Here is a 22,721-nt window from a genome sequence, read left to right as displayed (position 1 = left end):
GGCAGGGCTACGGCGCTACTGGCGAGTCACGATAGTACCCTCTCTGGACGACCACTTTCCAAGGGCTCTGTCATCTCTCTCTCAGGAAATTTCCATCCGGCGCTCCTCTGGGTGCAGAAACTACATAGGTCCCCACTCAATCTGCCACAGCAGATACGTTTCTTACACCTCAGCTTCTATACTGGGTCCCACAAGGTATTCCTACCGAAAGGAAAGGGCCCTCCCATTTCAGCACAGGAAAACAATGCTCCTGGCACGGAGAGAAGTTTTCTCCTCTTAGTTGCATGAGTCTTCTGGAAAACGGTACCAACGTTCCAGGCAGTATGATTGCATGCTCCACTCTCTACATCTCCAGAGGGAAATTCTCCAGAAAAGGGCTGGTTCCCAGGTTAACAGACTTGCAGATCATCACTCTGTCTAAACCCACACTTTTATCTCTCTCACAGTGGTTAGCCGGATAGACAGGATTAAGGTCAGTCGTTCAAGTCCTGAACCCCAGTCCTGACAAGCTCCAGTCTGTTAGATGGAGGCTGATTAATAAGATCCTCGGGGTTCCAGGGTCTTTTGGGTCCTTACCAAAAAGATTGTTCTTTCAAACCTGGTGCTCAGGGTTCACAGGATGTGGCATCAGGCGCAGCAGGTCCTGATCACGAAACCTCTAGACAATCGGTCAAATAATGCCACAGCTATGGCATTTCTGTAGCATCACGTGGGAACACACGGCCTGAGAGCAGTGTGAGAGACGACCAGGTTATGGCCTAAGCAGCGTGTCATGCTTCCATACTTTTGTCCATTATCCTGGCATGAATAAGTGGGAGGCAGAGAGTCTCAGCAGGCAGCCAATTAACCAGGGAGAATTGTCTCTCCAAGGAGATGTCCTTTGCCCTCCTGGTGGAGTCTTGGGGGCACTTAGGATTTTGTACCCAGGGTGTCCATACTTATTTCTCAGGTCACCCCTTTACTGCTCATAATCTAGAGACCCTTAAATGGAATTCTGAGATGCCAGGATGTTTCCTGGAGCTTAAGTTAGGTGTACCTGTCGCTTCAACGTCCCAGGTTCTCACGCGTTCTAAAGAGTTTTTAAAGGAGTGCGGCTTCCAGCCATCTTGGTGGCCCTTCATTTACCTCGCAGAGCATGGTTCTAGGACATTGGCAGCTGATGGCGATACCTCCCTTCCGCCTACCTCTGTGTCCAAATCTGAACGGTCGGGTGGCATCTTTCTGCCGCTCTCTTGTCATCTAGCTTGGCGCATTGACATTGGAGACCACAACCTTAGGGCAGAGGTTCTTCGCAGGGAACTGTTTGGTACCTTGAATAGAGCCTGTAGTCTGCACAGAAAACCCCTTCACATTTCTCAGACAAAGGTTTGGCAAATGCTTTAAAAACATTGTGATGAGACTTGCTGCTTTTATTTGCTTCAACAGGCTCTGAAATATTATTGAAAATAAAGAATATCTAACTTGCTAAAAAATGTATAAAGCACCCATAAGTAAGGTCCTTACCTGGAATGGGTTAGTCTTAGGCTGGCCTGAGGCTTAAAACAGCATGGGAAACCTCCAAAAAGCTTATGACCTCTGCACCGGAAGTCATGTCACAAACTAGAGACGTTCCAGAAGCCAGGCCCTGGGCTTGTACACAGTTGTAGCAGCTAGCGTCCCCATGAAAGCCGCCCCTGCTTGCACTCCAGAGGTGTGTCGCAAGGGTCCTCCTGAACCACTAGGAGAAAGGTTACCCCCCAAAAGTGGAAAAACCACAAACTACTACACTATACTTAAACACTATTCTCTGATCTGAGAGACAGGAAAAAGACAAGGTGAAGAAAGAGTTGCGTTATATACACTCTTGGTGTTTCTTTTTCTTGTCTCTAGCTGACTAGGAAGCTATCCCATTTTTTTGTGGTTGCCATTGAGTTGATAAGGAAATGAAATGTATAAGCAACCCTGTGGGTTTCTTTCAGTTGTCATTGCAACATACGCTAACTAGAGGTGCTCGGTTTTCGGAAAACTGAACCCACCCGAACTTCGCAGATCCGAGTACAGAGCCAGCTCGGTATTTTTGCACGTCCTCTGAACTGAAAACGAGGTAAACAGTCATCCTCACGTCATCTGATCTTGCGAGTTTTGGATCCTTTAAGTATCGCCCTCCACAGAGTTCCTGCGCCATTTCAGAGACACAGAAGGGGTTGCAGGGATGTTGGCAGTCTCCAGTGTAGTTGGGCAGTGTCATAGCTTAAGCAGAAAGAGGAGGGGTGACAGTGTTCTTCAAAGTCTCCATTGAGATTCTACTGTGCCATAGCTCACCCAGAAATGGGAGAGGTAGCATTGTTCAGTTCTGAAACAGAAATTCAAGTAATAGGGTGGGCAGTGTTCTTCAAGGTCTACAGTGACATTTTTACTGTGTCATCAAAATGGATTCACATCAGTCCACAGAATACCAGGAGCACCAGTCATGATGCTAGTAATCCCTCTACGTCATCTGCTAAAGCCTATGTTAAAGTGCATAGTGTTTAAGTCAGGAAACAAAAATGTAAATAAAACACCTTTTACCTTGGTCAAGAAAAAAGACCTGTAATCCCAGGCAGTTATCTGCAGAAAAAATAAAATTGCCAACATGTCATTCTACACATGCAGTGGCAAGAAAAGAATCAGGCCTTCGTCTTTCTCTAAGTACTAGTTCTGCAGTTGTCAGTAAGGCATCTTCTTGTAAGGTCAGTCATGACAATGCAAGACCTTGTCATTCTCACTCAGAAAGTGGTGCCCAACTACTTTTTACGTGTAAAATCCGAACTTGAAGAAAACAGTAAGGCATTAGAAGAAACTGTATGTTCAGATTCAGAAACGACCCAAATCCCTGAGGAGTCTATCCACAAGTGCTATGTCTAAGCCTGAACATTCTGATACAATACTGATAAAGAAGCCTCCTTTCAGCATTTCTGCAGATGTGTGGATGAGCGGCTTAAGTGTAGCCAGGGATACACAAATTGAGGATTCCACTTTGGAATTGTAACAGGATGAGGGGGATGTTTGTTTAGCTAACAACGGCACTAATGAAGATGTTGATGAGGATGTTTATGTAAGTCCTGCACCTGTGGAAGCGAGTTCATGACAAGCTGTTGGGAAAATCTGAAACTTTTGCTAAAAAAAATAGCAACAAGCAGTCCAGCATCAGCTAGGTCCCTTCTCTCAGCTGCAATCTACACCCACAACACTTTCCTCATCAATATCCTCAGTAGCGATCAGAGTTAGTCCTGCATCCAAGTTGCTGAGGCCAGATGACTTCTCCCCTATCCATGATTACTCTGAAGAATTCTTGAGTGTTGATACCCCTGCTGCTTCTGTTGTGGGTGAATCTTCATCCCAGAAGCAGACCAAGAAGAAGAAGACTGTCACACGCCGGGTTCCCGCTCTGCCCCCCCGGGACCCGTTGTGCGCTTCCAGTGCTCTCCTGCCCTGTTCCCCGCCAACCTGTCTTACCTGATCAGCGGCAGCAGTCCTGTCTCCTTCCAGAGCTGTCTTCCGGCGGTCGGCAGTCCTGCGCATGCGCAGAGATCCAAGACTTTTTCATGCCTTCTGCTGCCCTCTATTGGCTGTCCTAGTTAGGACAGCCCTATATCTTGTCCCCCTACTCTAGGTTCAGGGCTGGTTCTGAATGTCACGTTACCAAGGAGGGACAACTGGATCCTGGTAGTTCAGCCGGGATTGGCGTGACTTCAGCTAGGGGCGCGGAGTCTAACAAGTGAAAGGTGTTCACCAGTGATTCCTGCAAGGGAATATGGGCTTCGCGGCTTCCACTTGCAGGTCGCGGCCCCCTAGGGAAGTTCCCAGCGAACCACAACAGAACAAGCTTGGAATTAGGTAGAAAGTAGCCTTGCCACTCTGTAGTGGTGATTAGTAGGGATGTCCTGCAGCGTTGCCACCTGGGAGTGGTAATTAGCAGGGATGTTCTGCAACGTTGCCACTTGGGAGGCGGTTTACAGGTCACTTTTGCGGCGTAGCCACTTAAAGGAGGTTTTCCCGGAGATAGCTGCGTAGGATTTTGGAGGAGCTGGTATACTTAAATGCAGGGTAAGATTTTCTCAGGAGAATAGGAGAAACACAGCAGCTGTTTCCAGTACTAAGGTCAGGGACTGACTGAATGAACCAGCCCTGAACCTAGAATAGGAGGACAAGATATAGGGCTGTCCTAACTAGGACAGCCAATAGAGGGCAGCAAAAGGCATGAAAAAGTCTTGGATCTCTGCGCATGCGCAGGACTGCCGGAAGACAGCACTGAAAGGAGACGGGACTGCCGCCGCTGATCAGGTAAGACAGGTTGGTGGGGGGCAGTAGAGCACTGGAAGCACACGCCGGATCCCGGGGGCACACAGCGAGAACCCGGCGTGTCACAAAGACTATTAGTAGTTTAGAACAGTTGGCTGTTAATCCTTTATTCCTGTTAATCCTGCAAGAGGAAGCAATTATGAAAACTGTCACCCAGTCGCAAAGCGGATCACATACGCCATGGCGACTATGCTAGTCCTATATCCACTTTTAATGCAGCTGGTTTTAGACAGTTATTTAAGATCTTGTGTTCCTGTTACCGAATTCCATCACGACACCATCTTGCTAGAAAAGCTATTCCTCACCTGTACAAGAAGATTCGTAAAAATATAATTATAGGGCTACAAAATGCCATTTTACCCACTGTACACTTAACCACAGGTATGTGGACAAGCGGAACTGGGCAAACTAAAGATTATATGACTGTGACAGCCCACTTGGTTGGTGGTTCGCTTTCAGCAGCAGCAGGAACAGCAGCAGCATGTACCTAACTACATCACATTTTTCCGAGGCAGGCTACTCTGTGTATCACCGGTTTCACTAAGATGCATACAGCTGACAATTCGTTACAAAGCGAAGGGATGTCGTTGCAACATGGCTTATCCCGCTTGCACTCTCCTCCCGATATGTCATTTCTGATAACGCCACCTATATTGTGAGTGCATTACAGCTGGGTGAATTCCCTCACATTCCCCGTTTTGCTCACACAATAAACTTGGTGGTGCAAAGCTTTTTAAAAAATGACAGGGACGTGCAGGAGATGCTGTCTGTGGCCCGTAAAATATCTGGACATTTCCGGCATTCTGTAGGAGATTGCAGCAGCTACAAGAACAATTTAATTTACCCTGTCACCAACTGAATCAAGAGGTGGTGACAAGGTGGAATTCTTCTCTGTATATGCGTCTAAGGATGGAGGAACAGTGAAAAGCCATCCACACTTACTCCACAAGCCATGACATAAGGAAAGGAGGGGAAATGTATTTTACTCAAGCGCAGTGGAGAATAATTTCCATGTTGTGCAAGGTGCTGAAACCATTCGAAGCAGTCACCTGTGAACTGAGTTCAGACACTGATAGCTTGAGCCAAGTGCTTCCCTTAATTAGACTTTTGGAAAAGCAGCTTGAGAAACTGAAGGAGGAGATTAAACAAAGCAATTACGCTAAGTATGTCGGACTTGTAGATCAAGTACTTTATTCGCTTCGCCAGGATCCAAGAGTTATCAAAATCTTGAAATCGGATCACTACATTTTGGTGACTCTGCTTGATCCTCCGTTTAAGAGCTATGTCTTCTCTGTTTCCAACCGACCCAGATCTGAAGAGATGCAAGGAGCTTCTGATGAGCAAGATGACGGCTCAAGTGTTACGTGACAGGACAGCCTCTACTCCTTCAGTTTCTCACTCAACTGCTGCTGGTAAAAAAACTTTCCCAAGAGACCCAGGGAAGATGCAGATGACTCGGCACCAAATTTTGCCGTCTGGTCTAAAAAAAAAATTGACCAAAAATTGTGAAACCTCTGCCGTAACTCCACCTGATCCTGCTATCAACGTCCAAAGGATGAGGAGGATTATTATAAGGACAGCATAGAAATAAAAAGGTCAGACAGTCCCTTTTACATACTGGGAGGAAAAAAAAGGGAATTTGGAGACCCATGTACCAACTCGATGTAGAAATGAGTTGGGACCTGCGCTTCCCCCAGCTATATGTAAATGGTAGGCTGCCTCAAGGAAAATGAGGGGTAGGCTTCCACCCTCTAAATAACGTAAGTAGAAGATAATAGATGACTTTGTGGCGCCAAAATCGCAAATGATTTATGTGTATAATAAAACCACTTTAATGGTGCATGTGGATACAATCATTCAGTGGCAAAAGTTCAGACTGTATATCAATATACATAAAAAAACGGTACTGATGTATAATTGGTAAATAGCAAATTACATATCAACAATGATGCCACTTGTTCAGATAAAAAGTCAATGTGTAGACTCTAGATATAAAGAGTTCAATCGCCACATAAGATAAAGAGTGAATGAATAAATACAGTCACTCATCTTGGAAATAAATTAAATCCAATGGTAGAGATAAAAGGTCCCAATGGTAAGGAGTCAGTACCAATGCTTAATTCAAACCGATGAACATGGATGGTTCCATGTAGATATCAAAGTGCACAGACTATGATGCCTTGTTGGTGCAAATACCGATGAAGCAGACAAGCACTAAGAAATGGAGTGGGATGTAGAGCATAAGAAGTCATATGATACAGGACTCCGTTTCACGGTGATTCTGATCCAATAGCTGATGTCTTCCAGCAATCTCACAGGCGAATATATCAGAAACCTGTGAGTATATGCGTATACCGACTGACACAAATAGGTGTAGCAAAGGCAGGACGTGCTGTTGCGGTGAGTCATAAACAAACTCCAAAAGGAATGACTGTCCAAAACATGTGGATACCGGAGTAGAGGGGACTTACCCGATCCCGGGCTGAGTGAATGTCTTGTCCTCTCCTGTCCTGTAGATCTGCGTGGCGGTGGGATTCTCCCGGCAAGGTAGGGTGGAAAGACGATGGTGTGTCGACGGAAGTGACGTCATGCCGCAGCTGGGTAAACTTCCGATTCGCGCATGCGGATGTATGGAGACAGTGTATTCTCCGCTCTGCAGTTTCAGCGCTGATTGCCAAAGTGAACAGAGTAGTAATTACCACATGCACTATTAAAGTGGTTTTATTATACACATACATCATCATTTGCTATTTTGGCGCCACAAGGTCATCTATTATCTTCTACTATCCATGTACCAACTCGCTTTACACTACCTAAGCTGCCCACCCTCCAGTATGTACTCAGAAAGAGTTTTCAGCACAGCCGGGTACCTTGTCAGCGATCAGCGTAGGAGGCTGCTTTCTTAAAAGGTGGAAAAGATGATGTTCGTAAAAATGAACTACAATTTCCATGACTAAGGCCTTTCCCGCCAATTACATCAAAGTACAGAGACTTCTGTTATAGTGGATTTCAGCGTTGATGAATTAATATATATGAGGATGATGTATACACGGATGAGGCTAGCAGTAGAGTTCATTAACAGCACTGTTCGCTTAGGTGCCTTAAGTCCCTTGTTAGCTTGTTTTGTGGGGGCCAAAACAAACCAAGCACTTTAGCCACAAAAGGGGCACTTCTTGTCGCTTAAGCGCTTGCCTTGTTAAATTGTGCATGTTCTTTTTAAGATCCGACATAAGGGTGGATGTGAGGGCCCAAGGATAATTCCATCTTGCACTACTTTTCCTTTCAGTTACCGCTGTGTGCCAGTGTTACCTACATGTGTTTTATATACTGTTGTGTGCTTTTCAAAAGTCAGACATTGATGATGCAGATGACTCCACACAATATTTTGATGTCTGGTCTACTGTAAAAGAATTGACCAAAAACTTAATCCTACTATGAACTATCAACATTCAAAGAATGATGGAGGATTATTATAAAAAAAAATAATTAACGGCATAAAGGCAAGTTTTATTAACAAAGAACGTTTCTTGCAGATGTAATGTAAGCATGGATGTTTAAATAGACGTGTATATGTGTTACTCAAACTTTCCACTTTGCATCAGTTTTCCACAAAGTGTTTGTAATCTGCACTTTGTCAAAGGTACCTAGCTATATTTTATTTTTTGGGGGATTGGGACCAGTTCGAAGCTCAGTGATTACCTTGCTTTTTTGCTGTGAATGTCAAGTTAGCTCTTTTTAGTGCATTGCCTGAAACAAGATCCGATATACTCTTGGAGTGATCACAGCCAATTTTTGGACAGCTGGCGGATTTACCCTTCTGAAATGTTTTCAATCAGCCTTTCAATTGCCTCTCTCGCATATGTGTGACCACATACTTTGTGTTTTTCACTGGATTTACCATCCCAAATTTGTTATAGGAGTTCTCTGGGTGACAGCGATCTGCTCGTCTTCATCTTCCAAATCTTTGTCTGCAGGGGCCGGTGACACATCCATTTGTTTTCTCAGGTCTCCTAGCTGTTCTTTAAGCTGGACATATTTATCATCCTGCCTCAGGGCCTCCTCTGTATTATTCTCCTGAAGCACAGTGTATCTTTCGTGTACAAGCTCTCTAAATATCGGGATCTCATCCCGTGGGTCACGATTTAATTTCAGAATGGTCTCCAACTGCATCGATATATGGGTTTAAATCTCTGTTCAATGCAGCGTATTCCAACTTGACGGATTCCATGCTGCCTACATGTTCCATGTCAGTCATTACAGTAATGCCACTCCAGTTGTAATATCCATTCCTGTGTCTATATAAGCTTGGCAGTTCTTCAGGGATGAGAGGGAGGTAACCAGAGAGCAGAAGGAGATCAAAGATGCAGCACGAGTAGACGTGGTTTAATAATGTAGAGCTCATTGACAGCACTGTTGGGCTTAAGACAGCTTAAGCTATTGGTAGCTTGGTCTGTGGGGGTCCAAACAAACCAAGCAGTTCAGCCACAAAAGTGGCACTCCTTATCGCTGGAGTGGTTGCTTTGTTAAACTGCACATGTCCTTTTGAATTTCTTACGTAAGGGTGGGGAGGGCCCAAGGACAATTCCATTTTGCACCACTTTTCTTTTTTTTCCGGCCCTTGCTGTGTGACAATCTTTCCTAGATGTGCTATAAACTGCCATGTGTCTGTGTCGTTGCTCTGTCGCTTAGCATCCAGCCAGCTCACTGCAGTCTTTGTCTGAAAGTGGATGAAAATATTGTGACCTGTGAGATGGTCAAAATTGACTGGAAATTAGTGTTGTTGAGATTATATTATTTGATTTTAGCATACTTTTATGATAGCTATTTTTCTAAAAAAGACCAATACAGAATCAGAACACACAAGGGTGGTTTTGCCAAAACCAAAACACGAACTTGATCCAAAACCAAAACACGGGTTAGTGAACATCTCTAATGCAAGCATGCTAATGCAAAAAGGAAAATTTTCACCATAGCTCTACCATATGTGAAATTAAGTCAGTTATCAATTGTCTGACAACTTTCTATTTATTCACTAGAATAGCCATGTGAAGTAAAATAGGTTGACCAAACAGAATTTTATTCTTATTATTTCAAACATATTCCTGTATTCTCAGCTTTAAATTCTAACACTTTTTTATTTTATTTTTATTATCTCACAATGCAAATCTAAATTGTCTTTCCTATAAAGCACTAGGACTTTTGTCCATGAGCGATAAGGGTGGAGATCTAGAAAATAAATTGACCAAGCAAAATTATCTAGATCTTTACACATTAAGGTATATTCTTTGAAGTCCCCGCGGCGATAAAACTATTACCATTATTACGGTAATAGTAAGCTGGATATCTGGAAATCTAGTGAGAAAACTACCGTAATAACAGTAATGGTGCGTGCACTGCGAGATTTTTGGTTATAATGCCAAGAATTGAATATGCCCCTTAAAATTGTAACCACATGGCTTTAAAAATTGCCCTGTTTATATGGTTTAATATTTGAGCTTACAGCAATGGAATGATCATTCTGCAAATGCATGGACACTAAACATAAAAATCAAGGTTTTCCACACAGGTGTGGACTAATGGATTAAGTAAAGTATCACAGTATGGTCAATGGTGATGTGGACTTCCTGGATTCCTGTAATTATGGCAGCCAATAGGAGACCTCTGTTAGCGTCTTTAACCAAGAAATCTGAACTTGCTAATGTTTCATGAACAACCGTTTCATAAGTGCATATTCCAGGATCCTAATCGTTTTAATTTAAAATGCAAGGCAAAACAGATTACCAACTGCAATTATCTACAAATGTCAACCTGTAGCGATACCAACCAGTGTAATTAGTAATGGTCTAAAGAGATCACTGAATAGGATATTATAGTCTGGTTGCAGTGCATAAGCAGCTCCATTTCATGCTGCAGTATTTATTTCCTGATGGATATGCAGTCCCCCCCCCCCCCCCCCCCCTCGACTAAAGTATCCAATGAAAGCACCATTTGTTACTGTTGAAATCAGTAGGCAGGGATTCTTGAGCAAGAAGCAGGATAAGGCTTAATGTTCCAATTTCATTTTTGCATTAAGAAGTGAATGAAAGCATAAATAACTGCCTGAGCGATACCAGATTAATGGAGTACAAAAGGCAGAAGGTCAAGAACATTGGAAAACATAGAATAAAGCATTAGGACCAAATCCAGCTATTGGGTGCAACATTTACAACCATTGTGGGCTGTGGGAAGTGGATGGATGTAAAAAGAGGATTTGTGTACTTACCATAAAATCCATTTCTCTGAATCTGCTAACTATGGGTACTGTGCTGGATTAAGGCATCTATTAAACTACAAACTTGTTAGTATTCTATCACCTTCCCCCTCTATACCCCTTCGTCCATACTTCCTCACTCCTTTTATATCATAGCCCACAGGATATTACTGATATATGCCAACGGAAGAATGCTCAATATTAAATGCCGTCTGTTTGTGTGTGTGTTACTGAATTTGGACTGTAAGCTCCAATGGGGGCAGGGACTAATGTGAGTGAATTCTCTGTACAGCACTGTGGAATTAGTGGCGCTATATAAATAAATGATGATGCTGATGATAGGAAAAAGAGGTGGGACCGTGTTCAATCAAGTCCTTATAAGAGTCCACCAGAATCTCCTGGTACTGTTTTATTGAGCTATACCGAGTTTTCTAGGAAAAGATGTGGGCAGATAATCTGTGCTTCAGAGACTTGCTGAGGGACTAGGTATCCCAAACTTACCTATGAAGAAGACTTTTTAGTCAACTCTTGTATGTAGATTTAAGGAATGTGAATCCGAGGGGACTCCTGGACCACCTCTAAAGGGTCCAAACTGTGAAAGAAGACTGAAGACTCTCGGAGAAAATTAGGATTCTATTCATTTACCTCACTAAGATGCTTTGTACCTTGTCAGTTTTCATATGTTCTGAGCCAGCACCCATACGTATGCTTAAAACCATTTTGGTTGCATCTTACCCAGGCCTGCCTAGGTTTTGGTCCTCGTGGATGTCTTTCCACTTACAAACCACACACTGGGCTCTGGTTCTGAATTCCCATCTGGAAAACAGCAGCTTTGGGTCTGGGAGTAGACCTGTATTATGACATGATCAAGAAAAAGAGAAGGTTAACTGTAAAGCACCACCTGGTAAAATGGAGTCAATAGTCAGGGTGAAGGATATACATATAACTAATAGATTAGCATGTACATATACTGCATAGTAGCACACTACAATTTTTGGGTGTTGTGCAGAGTCTGACGCCATAGTGTGATTTGAGGTCAGTGCTCTAATCGATGTAAGAGAACAATAAGTGTATAGTGACCGACACCACTCCTAATAAATGAGTACTTAATACCTATCGGATCAATTACAATGATGGATCACTCAGACTAAATAGGGTCAGTACTTCATATCATAATTAGGTAAAAATGATCATTTATAGAAACTTAAGTATACAGTGCTGACAGCAGACCAAAAATATTTCAATTGGGGACTAAGCCCTGATATGTATATTTTAGTGCGCATTAAATCTCTAAATAGAGTAATGCAGTTGTATCACCATGGCAGAATAAAGACAAAAATGTTTCTCAAAGTTATTATTTATAAAAACTTTATTATACACCTTACTCAAAATACTGTATAGCAAACAAAACAGTAAATGGTAGCATAGTATATTCACTAAGTGTTAATAACACAATGGATAAATGTTACACATTTAAAAGCAACAGTTGCAGAAGTAAAATTGCTATTCAACAAAATCCGTTCTCATAAAACCGTGAAGATTAGTCTCTGAATGAATGTAGGTGATCTTTGCAAACATGAACAATTAGCGGTTCATTTCTGGATAATTAGGTTCCATCGTTATAATATTTCCAGACTCAGGATCTCAATTGAGAAATAGTATAACCATACACTCGTCAAATGGCCACTGATATAATGTGAAGAGAGTTCTGAAAACTCACATGTGAATGCTACAAATAGAAAAATAGAATGGTCCTAACCAGCCTTTTGTGTTCTGTGTGTGAAAAAGTTAAGATGGTGGGTCCTCTATACCCTCTGTTTTCATGTCTCCATTCATTTGGTCTGCCTTGTCTGTTCTTGTTTTAGGTATGTCCTGTTTTATGTATGGCATTGTCTTCCCAACGGTGCGGTGGTTCCTTACAAATCTGCAATAATAATAACTTCTGGTGGTATAGATGTTAGGGGTGTTGCGTGTGGCCTCGGGATATCAGTAATCTTTATTTCCACACACTTTCCATAAATGAGGGGATAGATGTAATGGCACTCCGGCAAACAAATGCATGATATTTCTGGGTGGAATAGTAGAAATTAAACTGTGTTCAGATGAATCGCATGGGAACATTTCCGGAATCTGCATAAACTCTGTGAGCTGTGATCAACTGCTGACGCATTTTATCTGACTCTGTCAGACTTTTTCAAAGACGAAAAAGTGTCTTTATTTTCTATATAAGTTTTTTTCTATAGGATTAGCAGCAATATTTTTTTTATACAGCCGCGACACTTGTACCAATGATTACGTGTGATTATTAAACCAGTAAGACTACTGTTTGCCTCTTTCTAATGATAAGCTAGCGCTGGACTCTGTTTAGTAATATACAAATTATCGTGTAATTTAACCTGGGAACCATACATGTACAAAACTGTAGAAAAATTTTACATAGTGTGTACAGTGCAATAAAAGCAGGAGCGCGTGCTGTTACTATACAAATTCTATACCATGTAAAAGTGTAGATAAAAATAGTGTACAGTGCAAACTAGATAGGAGAGTGCTAATACAATATCAGTACTGTACCTTAGAAAAGTATAGAAAGTGTACAGCTAAATCTAGGTTGGAGAGAGTGCTGATACAATATAAATACAATACTGTAGTAAAGTGTAGACAATGTACAGCACAATCTGGGTGTAAGAGTGCGTTTGCACTATACACAGAAAAATGTAAAGCACATTCTATATAGGAGAGAGAGTACAGTTATAATCCATAGATGATTACGTAGCCAAGTGTAGATTTTGTACAGTGCCATCTAAGCAGGAAAGTGCACGGATACAGTAAACATACTTTACCTGAAAATGATAATGTACAGTGCAGTGCACTAAGGGAGAGTGCTGGTAAAATACATATACATGGCCATATTACTTAACCCCATTGGGGTGAGACAGACTACAGTGTTACAAATATAAACAGTAGTGTGTAAAAACACAAAAAAAAATACAGATCTCATTTATGACTCCCTTTACTCTTCCAGAGAGTTGAAGAGGAGCCTCATTGAGAAGACAGTAAAATTTTTGATGGGCCTTCCTATGAGATAGAGGTGGCTGAAATGGGGGTTATACAACTCCAACCCTAAAATCCTCCTCCCTCCCCCCAGCTCTGTCTGGGCATGGCACTGTCAAAAGTCAGGCCCCCAGTCCATGTCAAACCCTAGTGAGGGTTGCCATCTGACCTCCCCCAGGACGTTGGAGACCCTGCTGCCATTATCTGATCTGGACCCGGTGACCTGGGTTGACCGCACTAGTCTCTGTCTCAGCTTTCAGGAGGGATATACTTTTACTATGTGTTGTGATGATAAGAACAGATACTATTCACTGTGGGTTTATGGTGATCTGGCAGTTGAAGGGATTCTGTTTTGTATTTTTTATTTAATATATTCATTTGTTCAGTTTAATAAAAGAAGAGCCTTCCTATTATTGTTCACCGTCCTTCACTCATAATATGGTTGAAGTATGTGAAGATAAACATTTTGGTTTCCGCCGCGGAAAAAGTATTACAATTATTTTGGTAATACTAAGCCGGATTTCAGCTCGCAGCTCGCTGAGCCAGGAGCTGAAATCCAGCGAGAAAAGTACCGTAATAATGGTATTTACGCGTACTATTACCGTATATATCATACACATTAGCAATTAAATGCTAGAAGCAGGACAGAATTATTATTTTTTTCAACATAACTACATTTTGATTTTCTAATAAATTCCTGTATTTTTTTACTTTGATAACTATTTCTTTGGTTTGAGTCAGTAATTGTAGTTGTATTACTCTTGTCTTTCAGGTAAAGCGTTTAAGATAAGGGGGATCATCACACCTTTGTCCACTGAAATTCTCCACGCCGATTCTCTGGGTGGACATCGCCTTCTCTTGGGAATATTCCCATTTTACTCAAACATTTCCGCCATGGTCTTAGTGCCACATTAGAAAAGTGGCATCAAAGAACTTGACTTCAGTCAGCAACACCATCTACATCCTGGAGCAAGGGAGAATGACTGTAATAAATTGGGGGAAGTATTAAACAAAATATATAAATATATAAATATATTTTTAATCTGAAAAGACTTTGAAAGGAAAGGCGCAAAATCTCTTTTTATGATTGAGATTAATTTTCATTTTAAAAACCCTAAAACAACATATATAAAAACAAAGACTTTTGAAAACAATTGTAAAAAATATTTTGTTCACTATTTGACCATTGCTCAATATGCTACAGAGTTGTTTTCTTTACCCACATAAGGTCTATTCTTTAAAATCAGGATTTTTAGCTTCCAAGTGTATGAAACAGAGAAACCTTTAGAAGATTAAAGGTTTATACACAGTCTGTGTATACTGTGTTGCAGTAAACTGCGTTCGCTAGTGCAGTAACAGTCTTTTTATGTAAATCTTGTATTAAATGAAATAGTCTGGCCAGATCTTAATATGCAAATTCGCCAAATGCAAAGTCAGAATATTGTATTATTTTGCTTTACAGCTTTGTATTCATATTTTTTTCTACATTGAAAAATAAATTTCAACTTCTTGAACAGGTATAAATTGTAAAATATAAGTTGGTCAATGAGTTTTTTTGGTTTGCTTTTAAAAAAAAAAAAAATATATATAATATTTTGTCTTTTAATTCTTGGCCCAGGCGAACAAATGTGTGGGAGGGGTGGCTGATGCCTTTCCAGTTGGTTTCAGTTCATGAAACCTTTAATATTTGAAGTTAGGTGTTTCACAAGGGAAATTGACTTTTTTTTTTCTAGAAAAAAAGGAAAAAAATATAAAGACATTAAAAAAATAAAAAAAAAATAAAGTTCATTTTATCCAATTGCCTTATCTCTCTCCTTTTCCTGTGTTGACTACGTGATGTCATGCTGGTTTTATGATATAATGTTAAAGAATATATATTTTTCATTAACGTGCAGATGTAACATCCCACTTAGTATCTATTCAAATTCCTGCCTATACACACAATAGTAGTAGTAAAATTTACACTACCATCACAGTTAGTAAAAAAAAAAAATAACTGCTTTGGTTTCGTCTGAAAATAACGAAACCAAACGGCGACGGCGGCTCAGCAATACACAAGACACACTGCACACTTCTAGAAGTGTCTAAACCACGTGAAAAGTCCTGTTGCCGTGGACTTTTCACGTGGTTTAGACACTTCTAGAAGTGTTCAGCGTGCTTTACCTAACACTATTATTCCTACATAATGCTGAGCGCCAGTAAAGTCGTCTTTCGTCTGCTGTCAAGCCTACCACGAAGCGAAGCCCGAAAGTTTGATAGCGGTGATTGCACTTTGACGGCTGCCCGTGGCTAAGAAATATTGCATACTGCATTTGCTGTCCATCTGCCTGTTCCTGACACACTAGGCTAAGCCGAGATTTCCTCCTGGAGACTGTGATACAGATAAGCTGTTTTTATATTACTTTCTGGTACGCTCCCATCTATTGATCGGTATTATATTATTCTGTTGACTGTACTACTCTATATACCTCTTTTTATCCTTGTCTCTATGTTGACACATGCTTGGAGAGCTTGGAAGCTGTGAAACACTGGTCCAGCAAGCTTCATATGAGTAGCATGTGAATCCTCCGTTTTGAAATGGAGTTGAATCTCTGCACGTCATTGTCTGATACGTTTGGTCACTCTGTCTAGCATTTGGATTTGAGACTGAATTATATACACATATTGTTGGATACCAACCCAGAGACTTGAACTATATTTATGTGCTTGTTTACTTTATACCCACTCTGTTTAGTACATTTCTGCTAACATCACCATTGCGCCCTCCCTCTGTTGTACCTATTTTGATTTCATCATTGGCCTTACCAGCCAGAGATTTGAAGGAAGGCTGCCTCCTTACATGGAAGAGGTGTATATGTGGGACTGAATTCTATGACCTTATACATACAATACTGCATAGAGCGCCAATGTTTATTTCTTGATATATATATATATATATATATATATATATATATATATATATATATATATATATATATATATATATATATATATATATATATATAGCACGCAAAGACAGTAAAAGAGAAAAGTAACCACAAGATGTCAGTAGATGTCAAAAAGCAAGAATGTCCTTCTTTACAGTACAGTTTGACTACAGTTGCCTTTTGATTTCATTTAACAGCGGTACACTGCACTCATAATCAGGCTACACAGTTTAACACAGCAGTAGAAACAAGATTTGTGGAACAACTGCGCTCCTGTTAAACTGTATTTATATTATACAAACAAGACAATGATTCTTAAAGCATTGGTTTGATCAATGATTAAATTAAATTGGATCAAAATGAGTGATCAGATAGCAGAAATTATATACAATAGATATATTTGACCCATTTTTATTTACTTTGAGGTAAACTAGATAAAGATCCTGACAATTCATTCCCAAGTAGCATTAAGTGGAAAACCAATGAACACCTGTACATAAATCATCTTTAGGAGAGTAAGATTTAGTAACCAAATGAAGACACAAACACAAAGATTTTTCTTTTGAGACTTTGTTAGATTCACTTCAAGCCTTAATAGCAGTCATAGACATTTCCAAAGATTCCTGCAGAACAACTACCCCTGAAGCAATTGTGACAAATAGGGGCCACACCAACTAATTTCTAGATTACCACTATAAGATTTTGTCTGTTTGAGCATCAGTTAATTACCGTATTTGTGATCAATATAGTGTTTATAAGAAGACTGTATGATATAACACATTTTCTCTGTGTTTATTTAGAACATATCTATGTTGTATCATTTCTGATATCCAATCACTCTCATTGTGATCCAATTTAATTTAATCATTGTTGGTTTCAATTAGCTTTTAGAAGAATCATTGTCTCCTTTGTATCGTATAAATACAGTTTAACACGAGTAATTGGGTTGTTCCCCAAATCTTGTTTATATTTATTTCACTTTACCTATTATCAAGTCTTGTTCAAATATGTGAAACAACATAAGTATCATTCAGTATGTGTTTATACAGTCTTGGTGTTCTTTTCTGTTTAATGCTGATGGATATTTTAATAAACCTTTTATTGGACTACACTTCTCTATAGAAGCGTACATCTGCCATTTCTATGTCATAATTTTGACAAAACAATGGATTTATCTGCTGTCACAAATTATTTGGTATTGTTTGGATGGTTTTGCCTTTTTACCAGCATGCCTTTGCAGACAAAGAACATCACAGTTGTGCTCTTATGTTGGAAAAGAATAAATATTTTGAACATGGTCTGTACAGTGTGGTAGTGTTTGCAGATAAAGGAGTAGTGCACTGCTACAAAGATAGAATTGTAGATTCTAAAATATCACTGGAGCATTGCACTATTGTGATACTTTACAATCTGATACCCCCCTTTCCCCATCTATCTCCCTCAGTCTGCCTACTTGCTGTGACTATCTACTGCAAAATAAGGATGGTGGTGCCACAGATTTGCCATTGCTAGCAATCTGACAAAAGTGTAACATGGGAAATTAAATGCCAGTATTTCAAATGTTCCTTTTTCCATAACAATTACAGTGTAGCCTGTCAAATTCGAATCATTGCATTGGAGCCTGTAAACCTTTGGCTATGCATGGTAAGCAAATGTTTGGCTTTGCATCTAGTTTTGAGAGTCTTAGCCTTTTATGTAAATTGACTTTTAAAAAGAATTATAATTTGTTTTTGATGGTGCCAAATAGTTTCTACTTTATTGTTTGCTGGCCTTATCAAACCCTTTGCCTAATGTTTTGACACCTGTTCATTTGATTTGCACTGGCAAGAGTTGTTTTCGTTCTCTCCTTTTGCTTCACAGATAATTGAAGTACCTGAAAACCAATAAATAGGATGCTGGTTCCTCTCATACAGCCCCTTTTTTTTTTTTTTTTTTTTTAAATAATCTAGAGTGGAGTCTCACTCTTATGTACTGAGTGCAGGATCATTTCAATAGCCAGTTATTCTAACGATACACTGGATATAAGCTTAGATCTATATTCAGCTCTAGATCTATACTGTATGCAATGATATTTCCTTTAATAAAGTGAATGCCTGTATACAGCATGTATGTAGAGCTGAATGAACAGTTTCATTCTGTGTGCAGGACATTCTCACTGGCCCATTATCATGAGAAAACATTGAGGAGAAGAATAAGCAATGACTACATCGATATGCACATAAATAATAAATAAAGTTTATTTACCAGTAGATGATGTGCTACAATAAAATGCCCGCCTCTTTCCAGAACACAGATCATTACTTATTCTTCTCGCAAGTGTTTCCTCCATGGTGGGCGGAGAGTGACAAAATCGTCATGCTTTTCTCTGCCCACCGCTTCTTTGCCCAGCTTCAAGGAGATTATAAGACTCTTGGGAGTCCAGGAGATCACTTACAATTTCAGGAGTTTTGCGGGCATTCCAGGTATTGTGCTTGAAGGGGAATTTTTAGTGTTTATATTACCATGTGCTGACTATAGCACACTGAGCGACAGTGTCCGTCTTTGGATTCCAAAATCAGTAGGTTTTAGAGGAGATTGCTGTTCAGATCTACCATGCAGGCCAATGGTATGTAAGTTGTGACCGCTTGTTAACAAAAACAAAAATTACAAAATGCTTATCAAACAGGAATAGATGATTTTACATTATTTTCACTAAGGATATGTTAAAGGCAAACATCAATGACAAGAAAGTTGTGTAAGATGGGTTTTTACACAACACTAAAGTCTAAAAATTAAGAAAAAAAAAAAAAAACACAGATACAAGATTTTGGCCTTATTCTGCAGTGAAATTTGAAGTGCTATATTTGTTAATAGGGGAAAATTATTTTGATGTGTATAGTACTTTATATCATGGGCTCTTTAAACTACCAGTGTTCAGTAAAATAAAATATTTATATGGGCAGGCTTTTATTTATTTGCATACAAAGCAATATGTTTGCTCAAATTGACACCTCGATCTTGAATGAAAATGAGGGGGTTTAGCAGCCATATATAATTAACTTTTCATGATATGGTTAGATAAGAAAGTTCAACAGTAAAAGTGATTCAGTTACAAAAAAAAGTACAAAAGTTTTATTTATTTTTTTCATTAAAATTTTCAGATATTACCTCAAAATTAAGTTTGATATAGAGTTGTTTTTTTTTAAAAGGAGAGGGCCCTAACATGTTTTTCTTAGGCTGCAATTTGTGGTACCCGAATCACTGTATGCTGGTAACGGACTCACATTTTCATATGCATTTTTCTAATTTACTATTTTGGTTGCTTCACTGAACAGGAAGTTGATCTAAAGATGAAGTGCCATCATTAATACATAGCTGATCTTAAAGTCAAATCGGTAGCGAAGATAGTCATTTGTAATTGGATATCTTTCTCCTTTGGTTTTCGGGTCTAAATCATGACATTAACTGCAGCAGAGAAACAATTTTGTTTTACAATCTTTTCTGAAAAGAGGTTGATTTCACAGTTTCTAGGCATTTTGTTTTCACAAGTCATGGAAAGGGTGTGGTTGATGGAATTAGTGGCACAATTAAAAGAGCTGTATGGATGGGCATCGGAGGGATTGGTTCTTTTTAGAAATGTAAGGACGGTAGATATGAAGTTTGCTTGTTTTTTGGAGTCAAATAAGGAAAAGAGCATTTCAATATGCGAGATTTACGTTTTTTATTAACATTTTTCATGTTTATATTCCACATTTTCTGATCCTTTTGAATCAGACATCCACTATGTAGATGTAGGGCAGTATAATAGTCTGCTGTTTATTCTAGTGGTTTATGTAGATGAATGGGGGTTTTACAAATATGTTTTTAGTTGATTGATCCCTTGGAATATGTAAATATGTTCTTTGTATATAAAGGTAATTGATCCTTTGGAATTTATAATGATGTCCTTTGTATATGAATGAATAATGTAGGTTTTATTCTTACCTGTCGGTTCTAATAAGGAGGGTTTTAATCAACACCTTCTAAATATATTAATTTTGTTGGTACATATAGTCTGTTATTATCTTTCAGGGGGTGTGTTTATCTCTTTGTTTTAAAATTACATTTTGTATTGCCGTTTAGCGGTATGAATGTTTTAAGTGTTTAAATTCCGGATATTGTTAAGATACATATGATTGGACTGCACTCCGGATAAAAGACTGTCATTTTGTCAACTTACTATGCCTGGATAAAGATTTTTGAATCGAAACGCGTCGGCAGTGAGTGACGTCAGACGCTCCAACGGGGATTCGTATAGTGTGAAGACTCTACTCCTCTGGAAGTCAGCTATCGCAGGGGTTTCGCCCGGGACACTCCATGCTGAGTGGTATAACATCACGCTCACTGATTTCCGAAAAGGGGTAAGAGGCCACCTATCCTCGCTGTAGGAGCTTGTTTTAAGGAAGATTACATGTGAGGAGTCATTTGTTTATGACTGCCTCGTTTTTATGTGTTTACAATAAAGTGTCTGAGGATTTTACACTATGGAGCATTGCTCTTTCTTTTTATTTTTATAAACGGACAAGTACAATCGGATGGTTTATATCGGGATCAGAAAGGAAGATCTAGATACTTCGTGACATGCCTGATTATCATTTGGTTCTAGTGAGTGTATACCCTTAAGGGGTAAAAGAAGAGTCGCTTTTAGTTCTCCACACGAGGTGTTTGCATTTTATCATTAGATCACAAGGGCATACAAGGAAATATGATGTCTGTTGTGCTTTTTCTGCTGTAAAAATCATTTGTTTTAGTAAGTGTATACCCTTAAGGGGATTTTAGGAATACTTCTTTTTCACGAGGTGTCTTTATTATTATATCTACACACGGGCCTAAAAGGATAGTACTATTCCTTTAATAATTACATGGCAAAAACAGGTTGCACTATGTTTGTTTTATATTTGTTTTACATATTCCTTTGAGTGAATACAGAGAAGCACACTGAATAAAGAGGAGTGGATACACCAAGGATATGAAAATTACCAAAAACTGAAAATATATGGACATTGAAATCCATTTATAATAGTATCTGGATTGTTTACTAATAGCGCCATTTCTGTTCACAATTTTGTTTAGATTCTATGTTGTATAAGCATGTTGAGGGGACTGTGCACTGTGATTTGAAAGGCTGCAATTGGATAGATTGCGCGGAGTATCTGAATATTGTATTGTGTATGGATGGGCATGCCTAGTAGGAACAGTAATTAACAGTGCCAAAGAATTCTACCAAGTTGCTATAAGAGAAAAGTTCACTCTAATCCTATTTGTTAGTAGGGAGCAGATTGATGAAAATCATGTCATGTTGAATGAGAGATAGGTAGGGATATCTTCCTTGCCACAAAACACATCAAACTTACTGTGTTAAGCCAGTAGGAAAAGGTTTAGTAGAATACATATTTCTCATCACTTTCTGTAAAAATAGACTCCTTTCAGGATAAGCACAACGAAACAATGGACGTACAAGGAGAACAGAAAGAAAGGAAATCTGATAACAAGAGTCCATGGGGTACAATTATCAAGCTGTGTATTTGAAAAGTGGAGATGTTGCCTATAGCAACCAATCAGATTCTAGTTATTTTTTTAGCACATTCTACAAAATAATAGCTAGAATCTGATTGGTTGCTATATGCAGCATCTTCACTTTTCAAACCCACCGGAAACTCGCAGCTTGATACATTTGCCCCCAGGTGTTTTTGTTTTGATTTGAGTATGCAGGCAAATGATCTGTGATGACCATTGTAGGTCAAGTGCTTACAGTGAATGAGTTAGAACTTGAAGATTAATTCCATCAAAAGCAAGGTACAGGAGGAAGTGTGTTTATTTCACCACAAATGTTATGTGGGCGAAACTCAAAAGTGTTAAAGTTGTTGCAATATGCCAATATTGATAACAGGGAGAAATATTTATTTTGTTCTCCTGTTCCAGAAGCTCAGTAAAACTACATTACTTGAAACCTCATACAAAATAATAAACTATTTTGATAATATTTTACATGGGTTTTATATCATTATTTGTTCACATTAGTTTGGGCAGATTATTTGTAATTGTACATTTCATCAGCTAGCTTTCATTTTTGCCTGGGCACAGTTTCAAAAGAATTTAAATGTAGCTTTACTCAAGTTTTATTATTGATTTTAGACTTTTGAAATCTTCCCCAC

General features: G+C 39.4%; 1 protein-coding gene across 3 annotated transcripts in view; it reads left to right on the top strand.

Moving 5' to 3' along the window:
* The window catches only part of LOC142099443 (transcription factor 20-like), a 74,824-nt gene extending 60,068 nt beyond the window's left edge, over positions 1-14,756 (top strand). For all 3 annotated transcript variants that reach the window (XM_075182894.1, XM_075182893.1, XM_075182892.1), the window contains one exon: positions 14,394-14,756. The gene's annotated coding sequence lies outside the window, so the exon portion shown is untranslated. The remainder of the gene's footprint in view (positions 1-14,393) is intronic.
* The last annotated feature ends 7,965 nt before the right edge of the window (positions 14,757-22,721 follow it).

Source organism: Mixophyes fleayi, chromosome 8, assembly GCF_038048845.1.
Source record: "Mixophyes fleayi isolate aMixFle1 chromosome 8, aMixFle1.hap1, whole genome shotgun sequence".
NCBI classification, from domain to species: Eukaryota; Metazoa; Chordata; class Amphibia; order Anura; family Limnodynastidae; genus Mixophyes; species Mixophyes fleayi.
The sequence above is the reverse complement of the archived record's forward strand: the minus strand, read 5'-3'. Positions and strand labels throughout refer to the sequence as shown.